This window comes from Sapajus apella, unplaced genomic scaffold (genome assembly GCF_009761245.1).
Source record: "Sapajus apella isolate SASKATOON/1434 unplaced genomic scaffold, GSC_monkey_1.0 scaffold3, whole genome shotgun sequence".
Lineage (NCBI taxonomy): Eukaryota > Metazoa > Chordata > Mammalia > Primates > Cebidae > Sapajus > Sapajus apella.
Window position 1 is genome coordinate 32,016,520 of NW_022436943.1, and position 17,775 is coordinate 32,034,294.

The window sequence follows — 17,775 nt, forward strand, 5'->3', positions numbered from 1 at the left end:
AAAAAAGGACTTATTTATGAAAAAAAATTTAGAAATCACACTTCTTGGAAGGCCATGAGTAAGAGAAAAAAAGCTACTTTTCACTTTATATTCTTTTGGTTTCTTTGAGTTTGTACCATGAGCATGTACTATTTCACTATTTTTTTGGTTGGTTTGTTTTATTTTACGTTACACAAGTGCAGAACATGCAGGTTTGTTACATAGTTATACATGTGCCATAGTGGTTTGCTGCAACTATCAACCCTTCATCTAGGTTTTAAGCCCTGTATGCATTAGTTATTTGTCCTAATGCTCTCCCTCCCCTTGCCTCCCACTGGACAGGCCCTATTATGTACTGTTCCCCTCCCAGTGTCCATGTGTTCACATTGTTCAACTCCCACTTATGAGTGAAAACAGAACATACACTATTTTTTAAAGAATTAGCAAAAATAATATTAATAATAATAAATTGGTAGGAGGCTAATCAGTTATTATGGGGAGGTTAGATACAAAATAAAGGAATTTTAACTTTGTTTTTACCTGAGTCAGTAGTTGCTGCTGCTCTCCAACTATCCCGCTGTTGGAAAATGCTGAACTATATTTCTTCTTGTTCTATTGAGCATTTACATAAACCATAAATTTATTTTTCTCTTCAACTTTCAGAATGCAGCATTCATTCTGCACTGAAGGTGCTGCCATATCCCCTTCTTTCTGGCAGGTTCATGAAACTTTTTCTCACTCCATGCTGCAAAGAGGGACCTTGCAAGTCAGTCTCTTATCAACACCTCGCTGCAGATCCATGAGCTATTCAGGGGGTGAAAAAGCAGAGGGCTTTTCTTCTTTTTGCCTTTCCTAAAGTGTCAGGAAGAGTTTTCAGGGGCTAATAAGCAAGACCGTCTGAAGCCAGGCACCAAGAAGGTCTTAGCCATCAGGGAGAAGCTGAGCTTGAGGACTGATGCCAGGAGAATGAAAGTGGGAACTCCAGAGAGGTGTAAGCAAGCAGAGCAGGTACCCATGGACAACTTGGTCAACTATTGACCAAAATAGGGGGAGTGGTGCCAGAAAATAGGAATCAATGGAAGATTCGCAGTAGATGCTATAATTCGGTTGTGGGATGTAGAGGCAGAAAGATAGGGGCCTAGATCCAGAGGAAGTACCAGCTTAGCTGGTTATCAGGAAAATTTGGGGGTAAGGGCTCAGTTATCAGAAGTAGAGCACAAGCTCAGGAAGGCACTAACAATAGGACCGATTCATGCCCAGCTGCCTCATGGACCAGACTCAGACACCTTTTAATCCCTCCTAGCAAGGAAGGACGGGTCCCACTGCCTGAGGTCAGACTGAGTCTGCAGGTCAAATGGGCCAAATTGTGGGAAAGAAGAAATTTAGAAGGCCAGTGAATGAATACATTATATCAGCCAGAGTGTGGGATGAGGACCATTTCAGGGTCATTTAGGACTAGCTACAATTGGAGCCAAGGCCAGCCTGATGCTGACATCAGTTACAAAGTTTAGAAAATATAAAATCTACCTTTTTTCCCTCCCTTCTGCACATTCATTGGACATCAGATACTGAAATCCAAAGCATGTCTTCAAATTCTCGAGCTGTGAGGCATAACAAACAAGATATAAGTAACCGAACAAACAAAAACCCTAGAACAACACTCTGCAATCTTTGTTGGGAAAAGCGTTTACTTCTATGGAGCCCACGATGAGTCCCATCCACGGCCTTTAACCCTGGTTGCAATTTGCACTTCATGTCCAATTTAGAGGAACACTCCCAATTTCTTTAAATCACATTTAATTTGTTTCTTGGAAATTCTAATGTGTTCCAAGAGACCAACTTCCCTGTTGCCAAATCTCCTCTTGGCCTGATCTTTCTCATCTCAGGTTCTGAGGCATTGTCCATTCTGCATCTCACACAATGTTACTCACTTCTTTGTCAAATGGCCTGGATAAGTTGCAATAGTTTCTTCTTCCAGGTCCCCATTGCTACAGCAGGCTGATTGTTGGAAAGGGTGAAAGCGGATATGGGCAGGAGGTAGTTAGACGATTACATTTTTTCCTTTAACTGCCAATAAAAATTGTTAAGCTATAGACAATCCAACAGGGTCCTGTTAGAACAGTTATATTCTGGGAACTCACCAAATAGAGGTCAACTTTTGGTAATATTTATTTCAGTAATACAAATTGCAGGTGGAGAAACACAAAAAAATAACTTTGGGCAAATTTAACAAGCCATTGTATTTGTAGATTGAACACCCAGTGAATCAACATACCTTCAAATCTAGCACATTTTGAAATTTAAAATTTTGAAAAAAAACGGCATTCTTTTAGCAAGCACTCCAAGTTCTAAAAGGCAATCTGTGTTTCTGTTTAAAATCAAGCTAAATACATTTAGCTTTCTCCTCCTTAAGGCATGGTTGGTTCAAATACTATTCTGACATTACCTCCCAGAAATTTCTGCTGATATATTTTCAAGGCGATAGACTTTCAAGAAAAATGCCTAGGATGTTTCTCTTAATCCTGTTCTTGTAAGTCATCATAGTTGATAAACAGACGATGGATCCCTATCCTACTTCACCAGCTGCTGCTTTACTCTTCTGGCTGCTATCTAGTGAGCCACCTTCTTACAGCAATTCATTTAAAAATGTTTAACCTGCTTTGCATGCACATGCAAGCATGGTACTTGGTGCAGTGAAGACCAAGATGAAAAGACAAGAGTATTTTGTACAAAGTGACCACAACAAATATTTATAAGAGCAAGAATGGTATTGAATGTAATTATTTCACTGATGGGACAAAATGAGAATAATCAGCTCTATTCGTATTAATAAAGGAAGTTTTTAAAGACAATAAGACATTTGAAAATCTTAAAGGATGTGTGTGTTTCACAGACCTACTGGGAAGGGGCTATGGACTGAATGTTTGTGTCCCACCAAATTCATACATTGAAGCCCTAACTCCCAATATAATGGCATTTGAAGGTGGGGACCTTTGGAAAGTGATCAGGTTTAGATGAGGTCATGAAGGTGAGTCTCCCATGATGGGATCAGTGTCCTTATAAGAAGAGAAATAAAAACAACAGCGCTCTCTCTCTCATTCTCCCTTTCTCTAGATCTCTCTCTCTCTCTCTGTCTCTCTTGCTCTCTCTGTCTCTCTCTCTCCCCTCTCTTATCTCTCTCATCTGTCTCTCTCCTTCTTTTCTCTCTCCCTCTCTCTCTACTTTCTCTCTCCTGTCTCTTTCATCTCTGTCTCCCTCTCTTCTCTCTCTCCATCTTTTTCTCTCTCCCTCTTTTTTCCCTCTGCCTTTTTCTCTCTCTTTCTATCCTTCTCATCCCTCTCTCTCCATCTCTCTCCTCTCTCTTCCCTCTCTCATCTTCTCTCTCTCTCTCTCTCTCTCTCTCTCTCTCTCTCTCTCTCCTCCCACCGACCCACCATGTGAGCACACAGCAAGAAGGCACCCATCTGCACACTAGGAAGAGAGCCCTCACCAGGAACCAAATCTACAGGAACCTTCATCTTGGACTTCCCAGCCTCCAAAACTATGAAAAATTAATTCCTATTGTTTAAGCCATCTAGTCTATGGTATTTTGTTTTGGCAGCCTGAGCAGACTGTAACAAAAGTTAAAAGGGATGAAGAGCATCCCCAACAGGTGGAACAGCTCAGTGTCACAAAGTATGGAGATGTACAATGCCTTGGCCACACTGGGCAACTAAAGTCACTCATACCACTGCATCATAGAGGGAACGGCAATGGCAAGGACCATACCTCAAAATCTGACAGGCACCATTCCACAGGAAGCACAACCTTCTGCCTCTCCCAGCCACAGTGAATTGTAAACACTTACAGGTGTATCATTCTATCCTTAAGATATTTTAAAGTGATTAACATAAATAAAAACATTGCTGTACACTTTTAAAGCACTTTCCTACCCATAGCCCATCTAATTTATTGCTGTAACTCTGTGTGGTAAATGGAATTATCCCTGTCTTTACAAAGAAGGGAACTGAAGATCTGAGCGGCTTGCAGGGGGCAGCCTTAGTTACTCCCTCCTCACTTCTCTCAATGCCATTTGTCAGAAATTTTGCTACGTGCTCCCCACATGCTTCAGAATTCTTCCTTCATAAAGAAAAGATTCTGCCTCACCTCTAGAAAAGAACCATTTCTTATGCTTCTTTTTATTTCCAGTATTGAATTCTTTAACAGGCATATAAAAAGATTCTTCTTTCGGGGGGGGTGGAGTCTCGCTCTGTCACCATGTCACCAGACTGTAATGCAGTGGCACTATCTCAGCTCATTGCAACCTCTGCCTCCTGGGTTGAAGTGATTCTCTTGCCTAAGCCTCCCAAGTAGCTGGGATTACAGGTGTGTGCCACAACACCCGGCTAAGTTTTGTATTTTTTAGTAGAGACATTACTAGTACCTCTCACTCTACATAATAGGAAAATTTCTGAAAATGTATATACAAACCAAATCTAAAATATTTCATGCTATAGGAAAGAGTACTTGATTTTAAACAACATTCCAAAAGATGTAAGATAAAACTTGTTTAATTTTTTTAATAAATTACTGTATATGAAAGTGAACATGGTCTTTAAATATTAAACATTAAATATTCAATATTAAATATGTTAAATTGAATGTTAAACTAAAAATATTAAAATAAGTTAAAAAAGAAATCCGGTGGTTTTTATCTTGCATCTTTTGGATATTAAGTAGAGTTCTAGAGGAAAATATCTTAGGGTAAAAGTCTATTTTCTTGGAGTAAGTCTAGAAACTTTTCCAAGAGGTTATTTATTCCTATTTAGACTACAAAGAGAGTATTTTAAAAACCCAACCATACATCGTTAGGAAGCTTAAAATTTAACATATAGATGACCAAGTGTGTAGAAAAATAATTTCTTTATTTTTTTAAAACTAATTTCATCTTCCCAGTAGCAGAAAAAAAATTCAAACTTGCCACTTAAAAGCCACTCTCTTCATTTAAAACAGTCTCTTTTCATTTAGCTCTGGTTTAGTTTTATAAGCATATCTAGACAACCCAAATTTCAGACTTCTTATAGCCACTTAATTAAAGTTCACAAGGTTGGAGACAATTGTAATTATGCATAAAGGTTAAAACCAACACAGAGAACAATTTGGGTTACTCTGTGCAAAAGTGGCTGTCCCTGGCACTGGGTCCCTCCATGCCAGGATCAAGTTGATTGGAAGTAATTTCCAAGTCCTTTCGTAGCTCTGGGCTCTGGATTCAGGGCTTTCTGAGTTCAAACCTTTCTGACTTATAAATCATACTAATGGTGCAACCTTAAGCAAATCATTTTAATCCTCAGCCTCCTCATTTGTAAAATGGGCAACTGTTTCATGGGAATTACCAGTGAGAACTGAATTAGATAACCGCTGTAAGGGCTTTGATGCCACTGCCTCTCACACTTAGCTCACACTTATTTTTAAAGCCCTCAAAAGTCTAGTTTTGAGGGATTTAAAAATTCCTGAACAGCTACGTACAGGTATTTTTATAGAATGTGGTAAAATAAATTATTAGAAATTAAAAAGGTAAATAAATACAAACAGAAGGCCAAGTGACTATAAAAGTAACCACTCACTTTAATTTTTGTGAGTATCTCATTGTCACCTGTAACAGTTTATATGCTCTGGTCTGCAGGTCACTTTAGTAACACTACACAATGTCTAGCACAAACACACACTCCATAAATGTTAGCTATCAGTGTATTTACTGAATCTCAGTAAACAGACCAGAGAGAGGGTCAGATAGTATGCATATTAACTCAAGCTCAGTGCCATCAGTTCACAAATAATAAGTATTCATTAAAGACAGAATAGACACAAAAAAATCCAAACCGTGACCACATGTATAATCATTATTCATTTATCTTAAAAAATAAGATGCTTGGCCGGGCACAGTGGCTCATGCCTGTAATCCCAGCACTTTGGGAGGCCAAGGCGGGCGGATCACTAGGTCAAGAGATCAAGACCATCCTGGCCAACACGGTGAAACCCCGTCTTTACTAAAAATACAAAACAATTATGCGGGCGTGGTGGCATGTGCCTGTGGTCCCAGCTACTGGGGAGGCTGCGACAGAAGAATTGCTTGAACCCAGGAGGCAGAGGTTGCAGTGAGCCGAGACTGTGCCACTGCACTCCAGCCTGGTGGCAGAGCAAGATTCTGTCTCAAAAGAAAAAAAAAATGCTTTAGGAATCATTTTATAAATGAGAAAACTGCAACTGAGAAGTGTTAAAGGACTGGCCAAAATTCATAAAACTGGTTTGCAAACCTGGATGCACATTAGATCACCTGAGAGTCCTTCTAAAACTGCTGCCAAGGTGCCACTCTAAACTAATTGAATCAGAGTCTCTGGTGCTGGGAGCTGGGCATGGAGTATTTTTAAAGCTGCGCATATGATTCTAAACTTCAAGGCCTTGTTAGGATTTTCCAATAGAACTTCTCACTGGATGAAGCCAGATTCTTGTCTCTTAACCTACTATCCACAACGTCACATCACAGTTACAGTGGAGGCCACGATATAGGGGAAACATTTGCCTTGGGAGAATATAGACAAATTAATTTTGTGAAAAGCAAAATTTAAAATACAGGCACATATAAATTAAGCAGATGACTAATGAACCTAACCCATGACCTGTACAAAGGTACTTGACTCAGTTTCTCTAAATGTCCACATGTGTGGGTGTTGAACCCCAAGAGGAACCCTAGAGGAGCCGAAATTGAAGGGTGATAGGGTGCACTCTGCATAACCTTTTAGATTGAGCTTGGAATTCAAGGCACAGTATTTTTTAAATGAAATATCTTATTTCATCCCTATTTCCAGAATTGTAATCAGAACTCAGGCTTTTATGATGTATTATTTTTCTCATTTGGTTTCCCTTGGAAGAGAATTGAAACTCTGAGTCTTGGCCACTCTTCCGTCGCATTCTGATTTCCCCAGTTAGTGGGCCAGAGTGCTTCATGTACTTTCCTTAATATCAATGGGATTGAAGTGGATTCTGTGGAAAATGTACAATGGAGATTTATAGACTTCAAACACATCATAAAAAGTAAACGAAATGTTGAATTTTTCTTAAAGGTAAATGTGGTACATTTGATGTGATTGCCAGTGTTTGGGGAAAAAGCATTTAAACTTTTCAAGGCTTCTTTGATTTAGTTTGTATTCAAAATATTAGTTCCTAAACTTCCCCTGTGCAGAAGTCACTCTGAGCTGATTGGGAAGGTCATAGACACACAATAAGTAGTGAGATAAATTTGATCACATCATAAGCAAAACTGTGTAACCTACTAAAGCAGGAGATTATGAAGGAGAAAATATTCTTGGAAAAATTCTGCTTATTTATCGTTTAGCCTGGCTACCTCACATTTCTCATTCAGTCTCACCTTAAATGCCACTGTCTTGGCTAGTTTGGCTCTCTGTGTTATGTTAGATTTTTAAAAACCCTATTCTTCTACATAGTGATTATTACAACTTTATTTGCTTGATGTATGTTTCTTTCTGGAGTGTAAGCTCCATGTCTACCTTGTTCTATTTCTAGCACCACAGTACCTAATACTGTGCCTGGTATAGAGTACTGTTCAGCCTGTTGAATGAATGAATATGCCTCTTACCAGCACAGCCACCCCCACACACATTGTTTTAGTGAATATGAATATTTGCTCAAAGAGTAGTGGGAAACATACTCATTTTAAAGCTTTTGTAAGGTCTTTAAGTTCTGCTTTATGAAACCCACAAAGGACTCCAAGTTTCAGCCATCATTACAAAACCAAATACCACTTTTTAAGATGGTTATAGATGGGCTGAAACCTTAAATTCGGAATCATTTGGGCTCAAATCTTGAGGCTGCCACTTGTTAGCAATTTACCTAATTGCACAAAGCCTCAGTTTTCAAATACATAAAATGTCCCACAATATGCTATTCAATAATGAATAGCATACCACAGAGCATGGTTGTAAGGATGGAGTAAGATTATATATAACTTAAAAGCTAGCAGTTTCTGGTATTGGGTAGGTCCTCAGTCAATGCTTGCTGAGAAATTTGAAAAGAAAAAAAAGCAATGACAGTAATGCATAGAAGGTTTCCAGGTCTAACAGGGCGTTTCCAGCTGGAGAAAGCTCAGATAGTCATTCATTGTGACTGTTCCCTGGGACCCCTGAGCCACAGCTCCTGCTGCAGTAACTTTTGTTCTACCTGTGGTTTCTGGAATCACATCAGAGATTTGGGATAATCTGAATTAATATTCCCTCTATAATAATGTCAGAAAATCTGAAACAAACATTGCCCCTAGTTTTGCGTTAATTACTTTAAAACAAAACAGACTCAAAATTATTCTAGAAACTCCAGTGTGAAATAATATATTGGTATACTATTTACAAAATTAATTGTAGAAAGTTTACCTACTATCAAACTCAGATACTCACAAACTTAGTTTCACTTTGATCTCCCTAATTTATTTTGAAGAGCACTTTGTACCTACTTTTTTATGTAAGCATTGCCTTAATCCAAAATCAACTATTTTTGAGCTGTTAACAACTTACAAAGTTTATGACTTTAAGGAAATTACTTAACTTATTTATGCCTTAGTTTTCTTAACTGTTATGTGTGATTAATAATATTACTTATTCATATACAGTTGTCTGGAGCTTCAAATACGTTAATTCATATAAAGCTCATTAAAAGTATCTGGCAACTCATAAAAATTTAACAAATATTTGCTACATTAATAGTACTGACTAGATGAGTCTCATGCACACACACAAGAAACCATCTAAAAACATAATCAGTAATTACTGCTTATGGTGACTTTCTATGAAAATATTACTGTTCATGATGCTCAGAGTATACACTTAATAGGTATTTTAAAATTTCTATGTAATTGAGGACTGGTATAGACCAAGTCTTTTTAAAAATCTCATTAATGCACAGAAACATTCCAGAGTACACTGTAGATTAGAGTTTCTCCAATTGTAATGTGCTAACCATCTCAATCAAATACCTCTTGTGCTTTTAAAGATATAGGTTCCTGGGCCCCACTCAGTACTATTGAATCTGAGAGTAAGAAGCCAGGGAATATGCTTTAAAAAAATTTAAACAATATTTAGATTTGCTGAAATTTACAAATAGCTTAAATAGATTGTATTTATTACTTTTGTTTCATAATGACAAAATGACATGTTCACAAAAATGTCATCATGCCTTATGTAGTAGTTAAAATAGAAAAACACAATGTTAGCCTAGTTCACTGAAACTAAGACCAGTAACAATTTTTTTTTCTTTTCTTTTTTTTTTCTTTTTGTGGAGACCGGATCTTGCTCTGTCACCCAGGCTGGAGTGCAGTGGCACAATCTCAGCTGACTGCAACCTCTGCCTCCTGATTTCAAGCAATTCTCCTGCCTCAGCCTCCTGAGTAGCTGGGATTATAGGTGCCCACCACTGTGCCCAGCTAATTTATTGTATTTTTAGTAGAGACAGGATTTCACCATCTTATCCAGGCTGGTCTCGAACTCCTGAGCTCAGACTATCCACCCACTCAGGCCTCCCAAAGTTCTGGGATTACAGGCATGAGCCACCTCACCTGAACCCAATAAACAATTATTGATCACTGCTATGTACCAGGCACTAATTAATATTTCAAGATATTAGCCTTTTTTCCCCCTGGGGAAGCTCACACTCTAATAAAGTTATTAATCTAGTCTCAGAATATCTGAAATTCAGATAGTAATACTTTTCAAATCAAATCTAATTATTCCATTAAGTAGGAGTGAAATTGTATAATAAATACACAAGCAGTAAAGAAAATTTCTAACAGCCAACAAATATATATAATATTAATATGTCTGGCAGAAAGATCACATAATAATATGTTGATAAACTTTAAGGCAAGAAGAAAAAAAGAATCTCTGATATGAAACCAAGGTTAACAAATGCTGTATGAGCCACTGGTGCAATATATCAGGGCTATGACTTACAAAAACCAAGCACACAACTAGCAATTCTAGAGGAAACTATGCTCATCCCAGTGGATACACTTCGGTTTCCCTGGGGATAAGGGTGTTCCTGGGGACGGGGGTTGTAAAGTCTGTGCCTAAACATTATTCTAAACTTCCTACAATCTCTTATATATTAACCTTATAACTAGTATCCAACAGTGAGTTGGGAGAACTCAGCCCTGAAGGAAATACTTCTTTTACATCTTCATAAAACAAGTTTCTCTGGAACCTGGCAGTTGCTACTGGAGGTCATGAGTACCCTTGTTCCTGACCAACCAATCTCTCCCAAAGTTCAACAAAGCCCTGAGTCAGTCTGTCAGAGGCCAAGAATAGTGTGCAAGAGGAGAAACAAAAGAGATCTATAACTAAAATAACAAAGAAACAATATTTTCCAACCGAAGTTGTCCTAGACAACCATAAAATTTAAACTGAGTGAAATACACTTTTATAACACAGACACTGGACAGTTTTACTCATAGGGAAAAATCTATGGTATTTTAGTCTTCTTTGTATCCTTCATAAAAAAAGGAGATTTCCTTCTTACGTTAAAATGTATTTGTTCTTATCTGAATTGACTGGGTCAGTTTAGGTATTTGAAGGGACAAGAAAGTGGATGAAAAACATAAGGCACACACTGAGCTTTCTTTAACTACAGAGGTTTATGTTTTAGGTTTTTTTTTTTTAAAGAGGTATATTTGCATTTTTCACCCCTAATTGAAGAACCAGTTCGTAATGGAAGGACATGGAGCTGAAAGGTGCCAATGAAATAGCTGGGTTTCAGAAGCCATGGATGGCCTTCTCAGTACAAACAGCATTTGTGGTTTCAAACAGGGAGTCTCTGTGGCTGGGTTAAGTGAATAGCAACTCAAACTAAACTCCATGTAGCTGATCTGACAAACAGGAAATGTGTAAACGGCTTCAAAACCACCAACAACTGTCAAGCAAGGGGACCGCCATGCTTCTATTTTATCAAAGTGACCCCTCTTCATTCCTTGCTTACCTGGCCAGTTTCTTCCATCCAGAATGCAGTCATCATTCATCCTAGAACCAATCTTAATGTGGGCATTTTAGGCAAAACGTAATCAATCACACTCACACATACATGCACAAACTATTAGCTACCATCATCTCTAATTTGAGATACTGTTTTGCCTTTGAGTTATGGGCTCACTGAAACGTCCTAAAAAGAAGAAAAGAACAAAGAAAAACACAACAAGCAACAAAGACAAACAGGCAGGTGGAAGGGAGGGAGAAAGGAAAAGAAGGAAGAAGGAAGGAAGGAAGAAAATGAGAAGGAGGAAAAAAGAAAAAGGGGAGATGAAGAGAGAAAAAAGAAGAAATTGTGACCATCAATTTTTTAAAGACAAATGTTAGGTGTACCCTATAGAATCCCCCGCTAAGTACCTCTAGGGTACCCTTGATATTAAGGCAGACTAAGTCAGCACAACAAATGACAGACGAAACCAAAACTCAGGGTCTCAAATCTCAGCTTTGGGCTCTTTGTGCTCCTAGCCAACTCCCACCATGCCATATAGAAGAGGAAAACTGTTTATTTATTGCTCTATTATGACCTAAACCAGGATTATTTGGCAGTTGCTCTCCAGAAAGTTTAATGTCAAAACTTCAGTTTCATGAAACAACAGGTTTGGTCAAGGCCAAAATGCTTTGAGACTAACTTTCTTTTCTTCATGGTATTTCCATTGCTGCTGCTTGCCAAAACCCAAACTACATACCCAGATGAAAATAAACATAAATCCAAAAACCTCAGAAATGGCCTGAGCTTAGTGCAAAGAGTGAATGAATGATGGCTTAGGTTCACTTGTATTTTATCTGAAGTAAATCCTTCATTTTTATTTAGAACAAAATTAGTGTACTGGTAAAAAATTAAATATACCCTTCCACCTCCAACAAGAGATATCCAGAAATTCAGCCTACTCCATTAAATGTTGGGAAAATTCCAGTGATTGATGACATATTCCAGTTATTTCCTCCATTATTTCTGGTAAGGTGTCCAGCAAAGAATGGAGATTTCTTTATAAAATAAAAGGAAACCTTGGGTCCCTAACTCTCAAAATCACTCATCCTTGGAGAAAAAAAAAATGATAGCACCTTTTGTGAGGGGTACCTTAATGTCAGAAACAACCAAGTGAGAAATTCTCTGGGTTATTATTTTGTTTATTTTTCTGTGTGGATTTAGTGACTTTTTTTTTCTAATTTGGACAGGATGAGGCACATAAAAGCATTTATTAAAGGACATAATTTTGCCTGAAAATAAGCCCTGTCTGCCCCCACAGGATGTCAGTGCTCTCTGCAGACCTTGTGTTGATTACCCTTTATGGGAAGTAGCGGTCAACTCTAATTAACTAATTTACTTTCAACAAGTGTTTAATTAGGGCCTTTGCCCATATGTTATGCTCCTTTGAAGATTCTGCACAATGTCAGGACTTTATTAAAATACAATGAATTAATCTGGTTCTCTGACATATAGGTCTACGAGCATCTAGAAAATAAAATGAAACCATTGACAACTACTAAATGTAATAAATATATATTGAACAGATTAGAAAGGTTATTGGGCCAGCCACCATGGAGATAAAATACAGAGACTTCAGAGACTGGAACGGAAGATAAGCACATGAAAACCGAAGAGCAATCTTCAAAAATGGCATAATTATACTCACTGAGGGTAGACTGAGAATAATAGTCAACATTTTTTGACTTTTAACTGCGGACCAGATACTTTTTGTGCCCTGTCTCATTTGATACTCACAAGAACTCTTGAATCTAAATCATCCTCACTTTGCAGGTGAGGGAACTGAGAGAGAGGTTAAATAACTGGCCCTGTTACATCTGGCAGGTTGCAGTATGAGGATTCAAACCTGGAAAGTCTTAGGGAATTTCTGAGGTACCTTAAAAAGGTGCTTTCCAAACTGTAATGTCTGTAGGAACCACCAGGGTTGGCTTGGGGATCCCGTGAAACTGCAGATTCTAATTCAGCGGGACATGCGCGAGGTCCAAGAGCCTGCACTTCTAACAAGCTCCAAGCTCCAGGTGTTGGTCCTGTGGCTCACCCTCCAACCACGCTTTGAGTAGCAAGAATTTAAGTGGACAGTGAAGATTTCAACAAGCCAAAATGTGGTAGAAAAGATGCTAGAGGCTATGGAGGATCAGAGAAGATCAACAAATGAATCCATGATGTGGAGCTGATTGCAGAGTCAGTTCTCCAATCCAGGGCCTCAATTTTCCCACCTGTAAATGAGTGTTCCCAGATGTAATAGAGTAAGAATCTATGATTCTATTATAGGATAAGAAAAGAGGGGACATCAGACCTGAATGAGAATTGCTTGCAGAACTCTTCACAATAGCAAAGACATGGAAATTAACCTAAATGCACATCAATGACAGACTAAGGAAAATGTGGTACATACCATGGAGTACTATGCAGCCATAAAAAAGAACAAGATCATGTCTTTTGTGGGAACATGGATAGAGCTGGAGACCATTATCCTGAGCAAACTAATGCAGGAACAAAAAATCAAGTGCCATAAGTTATCACTTAGCAGTGGGAGCTAAATTATGAGAATTCATGGGCACAAAGAGAACAACAGACACTGGTGCCTACTTAAGAGTAAAAGGTGGTGGGAAGAGGGAAAGAATCAGAAAAAAATAACTTTTGGGTGCTATGCTTAATACCTGAGTGGCAAAATAATCTGCACAACAAACCCCCATACATAAAAATCCTGCACATGTACTCCTGAAACTATAACAAAAGTTTTAAAGAATAAAAAATTAGAAAAATAAAACTTTTTGCACAGTATATTAATAAGGATGTTGGACCCAATTCTCCAGATTCCTAGGTGCATCGACCAAGTGATTAGGTTTAGGAAGAGACATAGAAATCTAGAAAAGGCAGTCTAGAATTTGGAAGTTTTCACAAATAAAACTTATATATGTGATCCCAGATATGGATAAATTAATTATCCAAGAATAATGACAGCTCCTATTTACTTGGTGCATAGTCTATGCTACTCATGCAGTAAATGTTGGATATTTTATATGTATGTGTATAAAATATGCAGTCCTCACAAAATCTCTGCAATGTTTTTGAACTAGATTTCAAGTTATGTGAGCCTATAAATTTTCTTTTTATTTAAGCCATACTGAGTTGGGGATTTTGTTCCTTTCAGCAAAAAATACCCTAACTAATTCACATCTTCTATGCCAGGCATTGTAGATTTAAGATGAGTTTCCCCAAAAAGCTCAGTGATTCATGGTGGGGGAAAGGGTGTCAGACAAATAAAGTTGTGTTAAGTTTCAAAACAGAGATTGATTCAAGTTGCTATGGAAACACAGGGGCAGGATAGCAAAGTTTTAGGAATGGAGAGGCTGACTTAACTATTGAAGAATGAGCAAACAGAATGGGTAAGGAGGGCATCCCTGGTGAAGGGACTGGCTTGAGCAAAGGCATAGATATGTGAGAGAGCATTTCAAACTCTGCAAGCAGCTAGTCTTATCTGCCAGTCTAAGTAATAGAGACTAGTAGCAGTTCTGTTCAGGAAACAAAGAATGATTTTTATCTCCTCTAGCCACCATGCAGAAAAAGCATATGGTACTGGGTGTGGTGATTCACACCTGTAATCCCAGCAGTTTGGGAGGTCAAGGTGGGTGGATCACCTGAGGTCAGGAGCTTGAGACCAGCATGGCCAACATGGCAAAACCCTGTCTCTACTAAAAATACAAAAATTAGCCTGGTATCGGGGCAAGTATCTGTAATCCCAGCTACTCGGGAGGCTGAGGCACGAAGAATCGCTTGAACCTAGGAGGCAGAGGTTGCAGTGAGCCAAGATCATGCCACTGCACTCCAGCCTGGGCAACAAAGCAAGATAATGTGTCAACAAAAGAAAAGCATATGGGATGATACTACCTTGAGTCTCACAGACCTGGGCTTAAATCTCAACTTAGTCTCTCATTAGCTATGCCATCCTAAGTTTCTTAACCTTGCAAAGCCTTCATTTCCTTAAAAAAATAAAGGGGTTGATGATGTCCAATTTGCAAGTAGTTTAAAGTTGAAAGATGAGATAAAGTTCTTGGTATATTATTATAACTGATTATGATTCCTGTCTATATGCTAATAATATAAAGAAAAAGAGACATCATCCCTGCTTTGAGATACTCTAGTTGGAAAGTGCTATATGCAAGTAAGAAGTTTGCTGAGAATGAGGGATGCGCAGGACAGTATGAGAAGTAAGCTTTAAAACTTAGTTTGGTAATAATATAAATTATTAATTAATTTAAAGATAATATAAATAGGTGATCAAGTTTGCATTTAGGATAATGGCTTCCACAGCTGTGTCAAGAATTCACTGAGAATAGAGACAGCAGGAGGTGATTAGAGAGTGAGCTAGGAACTCGCAGTAAGATGAAGAAAATTAGATAGAGGCTGGGCACAGCGGCTCACGCTTATAATTCCAGCAATTTAGGAGGCTGAGGCAGATGGATTTCTTGAGCCTAGGAGTTCAAGGCTGTGAGCTTCAAGCTGTTATAGCTTCATTGTACTCTATCGTAAGACACAGAGGAGAGAGACTGTATCTCAAAAAAAAAAAAAAAAGAAAAGAGAGAGAGAAAGGAGAAAGGAAGGAAGGGAAGAAGGAGAACGAAGGAAAGAAAGGAAAGAAAAGGAAGGCAGGAAGGAAGGAAAGAAGGAAGGAAGGAAGGAAGGGAGGAAGGGAGGAAGAAAAAGGAAAGGAGGGAGGGAGGGAGGAGGGAGGGAGGGAAGGAAGGAAGGAAAGGAAAGGAAGGAAGGAAGAAAGGAAGGAAGGAGGGAAGGAAGATTGGAGAGATGTTTAGAAGTGAAATTGCCTGGATTTCATGCCTAAGCTAATGGGATAATGATCATGTTTTTAGTTCTTGGATGTTTAATATTGGTGCCATTCTTCAGAAATTAGGAATACAGGCAGTAAAGCTAGAATCATCAAAATTTCCCATTTTTGTTTTCCTCATCTGATCTACCAAATGCTTGACCAACAATCATCCTTGTCCTGTAATCTGTGTCATCAATATGCAACTTTCCGCATACTGCATTACATTCTGCCACTCGTGTCTAAACTTTTCTCCATTTAGGAATTCTCTAAGTGCAGTCCTTAAACCAGCAACATCAGTATTATATGGAAACTTGCTAGAAATGCAATTTCTTGGAGTCCATTCCAGTTTCTCTGAGGCTGGGCCCAGAAGCTTGTGTTTAAACAAGCCCAACAGGTGATTCTGATGCATGCTGGATTTTGTAGAATCACAAGTCTATAATTACCTTCAAGAAGCTAGGTGTTTTGTTAACCTCCTGGCTTTCACACACAGAAAGAGCTCCTGCGAGATTCTGCTCCTTCCCATGCAGAGCAGAAGTGTCCTGAGGATGGAGCAGAGAAATGGCCCTGACCACAAATACAGGTGAGCTCCAACTGGGAGAGTTACAGTGAGTTTGGGAAGCTCTGTAACTAAATTGGCATAAACTGGGTTTTCTTCTCAAAGCAAATCAGAATCCCAGAGTGACCATGATACACTCTGAAAAACAACCTCACAATTAGTCCTGGATCAAAGCCCCCAACTCCACTAGGAGAAAAATTGGGGACCAGTGAGATATGTGAGAGAGAATCAAATGAAAAAGTGTCCCCCAAACATGCTCGTGCATATTGAGTCATTCCACTATTCTTATAGACAGAGGCACTCAAACTCCAAGAGACAAATATAATAGCTCATCATGCCAGGTCAGTGGGTAGAATTTCAGGGGTCAACAAGCCATGGTCTTAAAGGCTCCAGTTACAAACTAGACCACCAGACAGTTGCTCAATTGTATACTGGCCTCTGCGGCACAACCTCGTGCGTTTCAGGGAGGTGGGGGGGCAGGAGGTGTGTTGCTTGGCTCTCAGAGAAAAAGTATTAATCCTATCATGACCCTTAGGTCTTAGCTCCCAATTGCCCACCAAATGTCTGATTAAATGGCATCCCTGGGTGGGCTGCAATTGCTATGGAATCCTTTCCTGTCAGTTTTCAGAACAAAACCCTATGTATAAAAGTATTTTCTTTCTCATTAAATTTTTATTTCTTCATCCATTGAGCTCTTTTTCTTGAAATATCGTTGAAAGTGTTTAACTTAATCTGCCCCATCCCTGATAATATGAAAACTCTGATTCCAAAGTCTCCTTTCTCTAATGACAAGAGGCTGTGTGGGATGGGCTGGGTAAATATCTGCAGCTGCTGGCCATCAGGACTGCTTAGTTTCTTACAGTTCATCTCCTCCCTGACCCTCCAAGCTAATTACACTCACAGCCTTGCTCACAGCTAGACATCCACAGGCAAGGTCTAGACATATAGGACTACACAGAGGTCAAATGGAGGACCTTTCATCTGTTTGTTTGTGTTTCCTCACTCTTAATAGGAATTGTTTAATGCAGGTAGCCAGACAAAAAGGGACCCACAATCTCAGCTCAAAATGTCCCAGGCCTTTGGGACACCTACTGTAACTGCCTCTATTCCAGGCTCTCAGGCTGCATTTTTACCACTGGCACCCTTAGAATCTCAGAAAATACTGGGCTCTGAGTCAGTTTGGGCAGGTTTCCTCATTTATGTAATCTTGACTTTCCTTATTTGCAAAATCTGGGTAGTTGTAAAAGTAAAATGAGAAAATGCAGGTAAAGTCAGTGTTGTGCTGAGTACATGGCACAACACTGAGATGATATGATTGTTGCAACATTGTGGGTGCTCTCCCCAGATCACCCAAGATCTGTTTTCA

The 17,775-nt window shown here is 38.9% G+C and overlaps 1 long non-coding RNA gene across 1 annotated transcript in view; it reads left to right on the top strand.

Annotated features, from left to right (window-relative positions):
- LOC116532544 overlaps positions 1-17,775 on the top strand; it is a 177,196-nt gene that overhangs the window by 51,947 nt on the left and 107,474 nt on the right. The window contains exon 2 of the long non-coding RNA XR_004260899.1: positions 16,344-16,433. This is a non-coding gene — a long non-coding RNA (uncharacterized LOC116532544). The remainder of the gene's footprint in view (positions 1-16,343; positions 16,434-17,775) is intronic.